This window comes from Hemitrygon akajei, chromosome 2, assembly GCF_048418815.1.
Source record: "Hemitrygon akajei chromosome 2, sHemAka1.3, whole genome shotgun sequence".
NCBI classification, from domain to species: domain Eukaryota; kingdom Metazoa; phylum Chordata; class Chondrichthyes; order Myliobatiformes; family Dasyatidae; genus Hemitrygon; species Hemitrygon akajei.
In genome coordinates this window covers 146,299,157-146,307,505 of record NC_133125.1, presented here as the reverse complement: position 1 = coordinate 146,307,505, position 8,349 = coordinate 146,299,157, and positions in this window count along the sequence as shown.

Below are 8,349 nucleotides of genomic sequence, written 5' to 3'. Positions count from 1 at the left end.
CAGAAACATGGTTGCAGGTTGGAGAGTATTGGGAGTTACAAACATTGTAAATATCCAAGGATACCAGGTAATATGGAATGATAGGCAGGAAGGTAAGGGAGGTGGGGTAGCACTCTTAACTAAAGATGAGATCAGGGTGATCATGAGAGACGATATAAGATCTAAGGAGCAGAATATTTAATACATTTGGGTAGAGATTAGGAATGGCAATGGGGGAAAGAATCACTGGGGTGAGTTGTCTATTGGCCACCAAATAATAACATTACAGTGCCACAGGCAATAAACAGAGAAATATCTGAAGCATGTAAGAATGGAACAGCAGTTATCGTGGGGACTTTAACTTGCACATAGATTGGGTGAATCAAGTTGGTCGAGGCACTTATGAGGAGGACTTCTTAGAATGTTTCAGTGATAGCTTTCTTCAACAGCATGTCATTGAACCTACAAGGGTATTATCTTATTATCAGGTCCTGTACAATGAGACAGGTAAAATTAGTGATCTTGTACGTAGTTAGGAATCCTCTTGGAAAGAGTGATCACAGTATTACTGAGTTTCTTTACAAATGGAGGGTGCTATGGTTCGATCAAAAACCAGTGTGTTATGCCTAAACAATGGAGACTGCAATGGGATGAGGGAGGAACACAGGCAATATGGTGGGATGGCTGAGGAACAGTGGAAGACTTTCAAAGAGATTTTCAAAAAGACGGAGGCAGGAAAGTTGTTACCACTGAAAGCTGAGACAAAACTAGGGGACATAGCCTCAAGATTCACCAGAGTAGATTTAGGATGGAGATGAGGAGGAACTGCTTTCCACAGAGGGTGGTGAATCTCTGGAATTCTCTGCCCGATGAAACTACCTCAGTAAATATATTTAAGACAAGGTTGGATGGATTTTTGCAGAGTAGGGGAATTAAGAGTTATGGGGAAAAGGCAGGTAGCTGGAGATGATTCCATGGCCAGATCAGGCAAGATCTTATTGAATGGTGGAGCAGGCTCGATGGGCCGACTGCTGCTCCTATTTCTTATGTTCATAAGTATTACACACCGGCTGAGGGCAGGGGGAGGAGAGGTCACACATGGGCAGTTTGTGAGGAGGGTTCACACACAGGGCAGTGAGGAATGGGGTGTCACACTTGAGGCCAAAAATCCGAAGTGCAAATGGATTTGGGAGTCCTCATGCAGGATTCCATAAAGGTCAATTTTCAAGAAGAGTTGGTGATGAGGCAAACGCAATGTTAACGTTCATTTCAAGCGGTCCAGCATATGAAAGTAAGCATGTAACATTGAGGCTTTATAAGGCAACAGTAAGGCCCCGCTTGGAGTATTGCGAGCAGTTCTGGGCCCCTTACCTAATAAAGGATGTGCTGAGATTGGAGAACGTTCAGAGTTGGTTCACTAGAATGATTCTGGTAATGAAAAGGTTACCATATGAGGATCAATTAATGGCTCTGGGCTTGTACTCACTGGAATTCAGAAAAATAAGGGGGGTATCTCATTGAAACCTATTTAATGTTGAAAGCCCTTGAGAGTAGAAGTGGAGATATTTCCTATGGTGGGTAGGGGATGGAGGTGTTAGATCAGAGGCCACAACCCCAGGACAGAGGAACATCCATTTAGAATGGAGATAAGGAAGAATTTCTTAAACCAGACAATCTGTAGAATTATGTACATCAAGAATGGGGGGGAAGAGAGGGCCAAAGCCCAGTAATAGAGATAGGGGAGGGGGTAGGGCCTAGAGGCGCCAGGTGGAGAACCAATCAGAGGAAAGATAAAGGGGGGAGGGGGAGGGGATAAGCATGAAAGAACGGTAGAGATAAAGAAGCAGAAGCAGAAAGTTGAAAAGGGAGGGAAGCAGAGGCAGAGAGGATTCTTTCAGGATCGTGGTTTCCCTTCTGGCATCATCAAAGATGCCCTCACTCGCATCTCCTCCACTTCCTGCACATCAGCCCTTAACCCATCTTTCCATCACCACAACAGGGATAGGGTTCCCCTTGTCCTCACCTACCACCCCACTAGCCTCCAGATCCAGCATATTATCCTCCACAACTTCCACCACCTTCAACAGGACCCCACCACCCAAGCACATCTTTCCCTCCCTGCCCCTCTCAGCTTTTCACAGGGATCGTTCCCTCCGTGACTACCTGGTCCACACGTCCCTCCCCACAGAACTCCCACCCAGCACTTATCCCTGTAAGCGCAAATGCTACACCTGTCCCCTCACCTGGCCCCCTTACCACCATTCCGGGCCCCACACAGTCCTTCCAGGTGAGGCAACACTTCACCTGCGAGTCTGCTGGAGTTGTCTATTGCATCCGGTGCTCCCGGTGTGGCCTCCTCTACATCGGCGAGACCCGACGCAGATTGGGGGACCGCTTCGTCAAGCACCTCCGCTCCGTCCGTCACAATAGACAGGACCTCCCGGTTGCCACCCACTTCAACTCTGCCTCTCATTCCCATCTAGATATGTCCATACATGGCCTCCTCTACAGCCAAGATGAGGCCAAACTCAGGTTGGAGGAGCAACACCTCATCTACCGTCTGGGTAGCCTCCAGCCTGGTGGTATGAACATTGAATTCTCCAATTTCTAGTAATTCCCTCCTCCTCCTCCTCCCCCTCCCCCTATCCCAGGTCCCTCTCTGCCTCTCTCCCCTTTCAACTTTCTGCTCCTTTATCTCTACAGTTCTTTCATGCTTATCCCCTCCCCCTCCCCCCTTTACCTTTCCTCTGATTGGTTTTCCACCTGGCGCCGCTAGCCCTATCCCATCCCATATCTCTATTACTGGGCTTTGGCCCTCTCTTCCCCCCCATTCCTGATGAAGGGTCTCGGCCCGAAACGTTGACTATTCTTTTCTCACGGATGCTGCCTGACCTGCTGAGTTCTTCCAGCGTTGTGTACGTATTCTTTGATCCACAGCATCTGCAGCTGTATTTTTGTGTACAGAATCTGTAGAATTCATTCCCACAGGCCGCTGTGGGAGGCTGTCATTAGATTTATTTAAGACAGAGGTTGATAGATTCTTGATTAGTCTAAGTACCCTGAAACATCGGGATTGTCAAAAACCCATCAGTATCTGTGGTCCCCAAGGAGGGGAAAAGGATGGGATCACACTGGACAGGGTGCAGAGATCCATCATGGTGGTGTTTGTGATGGAACAGTGCTGTTATTAAGGAGAGAATGGATAGACCCGTTCCCTTGGAGCAGAGGATGCTGAGGGGAGACCTGCTAGAAGTACAAAATCATCACAGGGAAAGACAGGGTTGTCCATATTTGAAACCTACCCCATGGCAAACGTTTCTGAAACTAGACAGACAGGGTTCGGGCAATGGTGAAGAGGTTTAGAGGGGATCCGAGGAAGAATATTCACATAGGGATGTGGGGAGTTGGAACCTGGAACACACTACTTGAGGGGATGGTGAAGGGACAGATTCACAATGTTTCAGAAATACCTTGAGAAGCCAAGCCTTGAATAACCAAGACAGAGAAGGTTATGGACCAAGTGTCAGCGAATGGGAGCAATGTGGATTGGTCATTAATGGTTGGGACAGACATCGTGGGCTGGAGAGTCTGTTTCTGTGCTTAAAGACTATGTCATTCAGGACATTATACACTTGACCAGAAACTCTGGCCCCAAAATAAACAAAGAAAATCATGAAGGTGTGAGGAATGTGTTGTCTATGAAAGGTGGGAAGACTCAGTTACAAGGCCTGAGAGCAGAGAGACGGGGGTAACATTTATGGAACAGATGTAGAATCCACAACAGTTATACATTCCATCTGGTTTAAAAATACAGGAGGAAAAGCAATTCAGTCACAGCCACAGGAGAAGCTGTGGATAATGTTGGATCCATGGAGGAGTGGTGTAAGACTGCCGGGTAATGTGACAAACCCAAACCTCGGGCACACGTCAGTCCCACCACATGCACACTGTTCAAAAAGCAGGAATAGAGGATCAGAGTAATATTGAAGGGAGAATAACACTGGACTGTAGAAGCTTTGATAATATGGAACAGAAACAGGCTGAGTGAAGGAACCCCATAATTAGAAACAGGACATCTTGTGAGATGAGCAAGGAATATTTTTAAATGTACGTTTGTAATTTGTAGTTGTTTTGGTGTATTGCACAGTGCTACTCAAAAAAGTTCAAAAATAAATTTATTATCAAATACAACCCGAGATTCATTTACTTGCCAGCATTCACAGTAAATCTAAGAAACAGAATAGAATCAATGAAAGACTGCATCAACAAGACAGACTAACAACGAATGTGCAAAGGAACACAAGCTGAACAATTACTAAATAAATAAGCAATAAATATTAGAATCAGCTTTAATATCACTGCTGTGGAATTTGTTGTTCTGTGACAGCAACACAATAATAAACACTGTAAATTACAGTAAATATGTTTTTTAAAAGTTAACTTAAACAAATAGCCCAATCAGCGGCAGGAGCAGGCCACAGCGACGAAGTTTCTCACAGGTCAGTGACGCTTGTTTAAAAGTACAGAAGGGACAAGCGGGGCGGCCATTGTTAGGAGTAGGCCAGTGGTGAGAGTGGGAGTGTCAGGCTTTAGCTCAAATGAAGCTTCGGCTTGAAAGAGATGTTGGCCCTGAGTAAGCTGTGGTTAAAGTTCCTTTTTTTTCCTCTTACTGTACCTAGTGTAGTAAACAGCTGTTAGATATTCTTCATGCTGGATGTTGGAGTCCAGGGAGACCCAGAGTCTCCCAGTGAACTACATCTGTGGGAAGTGCATCTGGGTGCAGCTCCTTGAAGACCGTGTTAGGGATCTGGAGCAGCAGCTGGATGACCTTCAGCTTGTACGGGAGAGTGAGCAGATAATCGATCAAAGTTACAGGAAAGTAGTCACACCGAAGTTGCAGGAGGTGAGAAATTGAATCGGTAGGTAGCACAGAGCACCCCGTGGCCATTCCGCTCAATACTAAGTACACCGGATTGGATACTGTTGTGGGGGATAACCTCCCAGATGAATGCCATGCAGACTGGGTTTTTAGCAATGTGCATAGGTCCAATGTGCAGAAGGGAAAGAGGCAGAAGAAGGGAGTGGTAGTGATAGGGGACTTAATAGTCAGGGAACAGGCAGGAGATTCTGTGGATGTGAATGGGACACCGGGATGGTTATGTTGCCTTCCTGCTCCCAGGGTCAGGGATGTCACAGATCACGTCTACAATATATTGGACAGGGAGGGAGAGCAGCCAGATGTCTTGGTACATATTGGTACCAATGACATGGGAAGGAAAAGCAAAGAGGTCCTGAAGAGAGAATTTAGAGAGCTGGCAGAGAGCTCAGAAGCAGGATCTCCAGGGTAGTAATTTCTAGATTTCTACCTGTGCCACGCAGTGAAGATGGAAACAGGAAAATTTAGCAAATGAATGTGTGGCTGAGAAGCTGGTGCAGGGGGCAGGGCTTTGGGTTCTGGGATCAATGGGATCTCTTCTGGAGGAGGTATGACCTGTTCAAAAGTAACGGGTTGCACCTGAATGGGTTAGCAACTAGAGTGAAAGGACTCAGGACAGGACGGATGGTAAATAAGCAAAGATAGCGTGTAGTCAGACTGTCACGTAGGGCAGGCAGATAATAGGGCAAAATCACAGAGTATCAGTGCACTGGGGATGCAAAATCAAAAAAGGTAGCAAATGCAGTACAGTACGCAAAGTGTTATATCTCAATGCACGGAGTATAAGAAGTAAGGTGGATGTTCTTGTTGCACTTTCACAGATTGTAGGGTATGATGTGGCCATCACTGAATCGTGGCTGAAGGATGGTTCTAGCTGGGAGCTGAACGTCCAAGGTTACACGTTGTATCGGACGGACAGAAAGGTAAGCAGAGGGGGTGGCATGGCTCTGCTGGTAACAAAAAAGGTATCAAATCAGTAGGAAGATGTGACATACGATCAGAAGATGTTGAATCCTTCTGGGTTGAGTTGAGAAACTGCAAGGGTAAAAGGACCTTGATAGCAATTATACAGGCCTCCCAACAGTAACTGGAATATGGACCACAGATTACAATGGGAAATAGAAAAGGCGTGTCAAAAGGGCAATGTTATGACAGTCATGGAAGATTTCAACATGCAGGTTGATTGGGAATATGAGGTTCGAAATGGATCTCAAGAGAGTGAGTTTGTTGAATGCCTATGAGATGGCTTTTTAGAGCAGTTTGTCGTTGGGCCTACGAGGGGATCAGCTATATGGATTGAGTGTATTTTAATGAACCTGAGGTTAAGGGAGCTTAAGGTAAAAGAACCCTTAGGAACCAGTTATCACAATATGATTGAGTTCAACTTGAAATTTAATAGGGAGAAAGTAAGGTCTGACGTAGCAGTATTTCAGTGGAGTAAAGGAAATTACAGTGGTGTGAGAGAGGAGTTGGCCGAAGTAAATTGGAAGGAGATGCTGGCAGGGATGACAACAGAGCAGCAATGGCTTGAGTTTCTGGGAAAAATGAGGAAGCCACAGGATAGATGTATTTCAAAAATGACAAAATACTCAATGGCAAAATAGTACAACCGTAGCTGACAAGGGATGTCAAAGCTAATGCAAAAGCAAAAGATTGGGCATACAACAAAGCAAAAATTAGCAGGAAGACAGAGGATTGGGAAACCTTTAAAAACCTACAGAAAGCAACTAAAATAATCATTAGGAGGGAAAAGATTAAAACTGAAAGCAAGCTAGCAAACAATATCAAAGTGGATAGTAAAAGCTTTTTCAAGAATGTAAAAAATGAAAGAGAGATGAGAGTGGATATAGGACCACTCGAAAATGAGGCCGGATCAATAATAACAGGGGACAAGGAGATGGCAGATGAACCAAATGAGTGTTTTGCATCAGACTTCACTGTGGAAGACACTAGCAGTGTGCCTGATGATGAAGGGCGTGAAGGAAGAGAAGTGGGTGCAGTTACTATTATAAGCGAGAAGGTGATCAAAAAGCTGAAAGACCCAAGGCTACACAAGTCACCCAGACCCAGTAAACTACACCCTAGATTCTGCAAGAGGTAGCGATAGAGATTGTGGAGGCATTAGTAATGATCTTTCAAAAATAATTGAACTCTGCCATGGTGGCAGAGGACTGGAAAATTGCAAATGTCACTCCACCCTTTAAGGAGGGAGGCAGCAGAAAGCAAATTATAGTCCAGTTAGCCTGACCCCAGTGGCTGGTAAGATATCAGAGTCAATTGTTAAGGATGAGGTTACAGAGTACTTGGGGACACAGGGCAAGATAGGACAAAGTCAGCATGGTTTCTTGCTTGATGAATCTGTTGGAATTCTTTGAGGAGATTACAAGTAGGATAGATAAAGGGGATGTAGTGGATGTTGTATATTTGGACTTTCAGAAGACCTTTGACAAGGCCCCACACATGAGGCTGCTTACCAAGTTAAGAGCCCCTGGTATTACAGAAAAGTTACTGGCATAGTTAGAGCATTGGCTGATTGGTAGGAGGCAGCGAGTGGGAATAAAAGGATCATTCTCTGGTTGGCTGCCAGTAACTACTGGTGTTCCACAGTGGTTGGTAATGGGACCATTTCTTTTTATGCTGCATTTCAATGATTTAGATGACAAACTGGATGGATTTGTTGCCAAGTTTGCAGATGACACGAAGATTGGTGGAGGGGCAGGTAGAGTTGAGGAAACGGGTAGGCTGCAGAAAGACTTAATCAGATTAGAAGAACGGGCAAGAGAGTGGCAAATGAAATATAATGTTGGAAGGTGCATGGTCAGGGATTTTGATAGTAGAAATAAATGTGCAAACTATTTTCTATGTGGGGAGAAAATCCAAAAATCTGAGATACAGAGGGATTTGGGAGTCCTTGTGCAGAACACCCTGAAGGTTAACTTGCAGGTAGAGTCAGTGGTGAGGAAGGCAAATGCAATGTTAGCATTCATTTCAGGAAGTCTAGAATACAAGAGCAGGGATGTGACGCTGAGGCTTTATAAGGAACTGGTGAGGCCTCACCTTGAGTATTGTGAACAGTTTTGGGCTCCACATCTAAGAAAAGAGGAGCTGGCATTGGAGAGGGTCCAGAGGAGGTTCACAAGGATGATTCTGGGAATGAAAGGGTTATCATATGAGGAACGTTTGATGGCTCTGGGTCTGTACTTGCTGGAATTTAGAAGGATGAGGTGGGATCTCATTGAAACCTTTCTGATGTTGAAGAGCCTAGATGGAGTAGATATGGAAAGGATGTTTCCTATGGTGGGGAAATGTAGGACAAGAGGGCACGGCCTCAGGATAGAGTGGTGTCCATTAAAACAGAGATTTCTTTAGCCAGAGGGTGATGAATTTGTGGAATTTATTACCACAATTACCACAGGCAGCTGTGGAGACCAGGT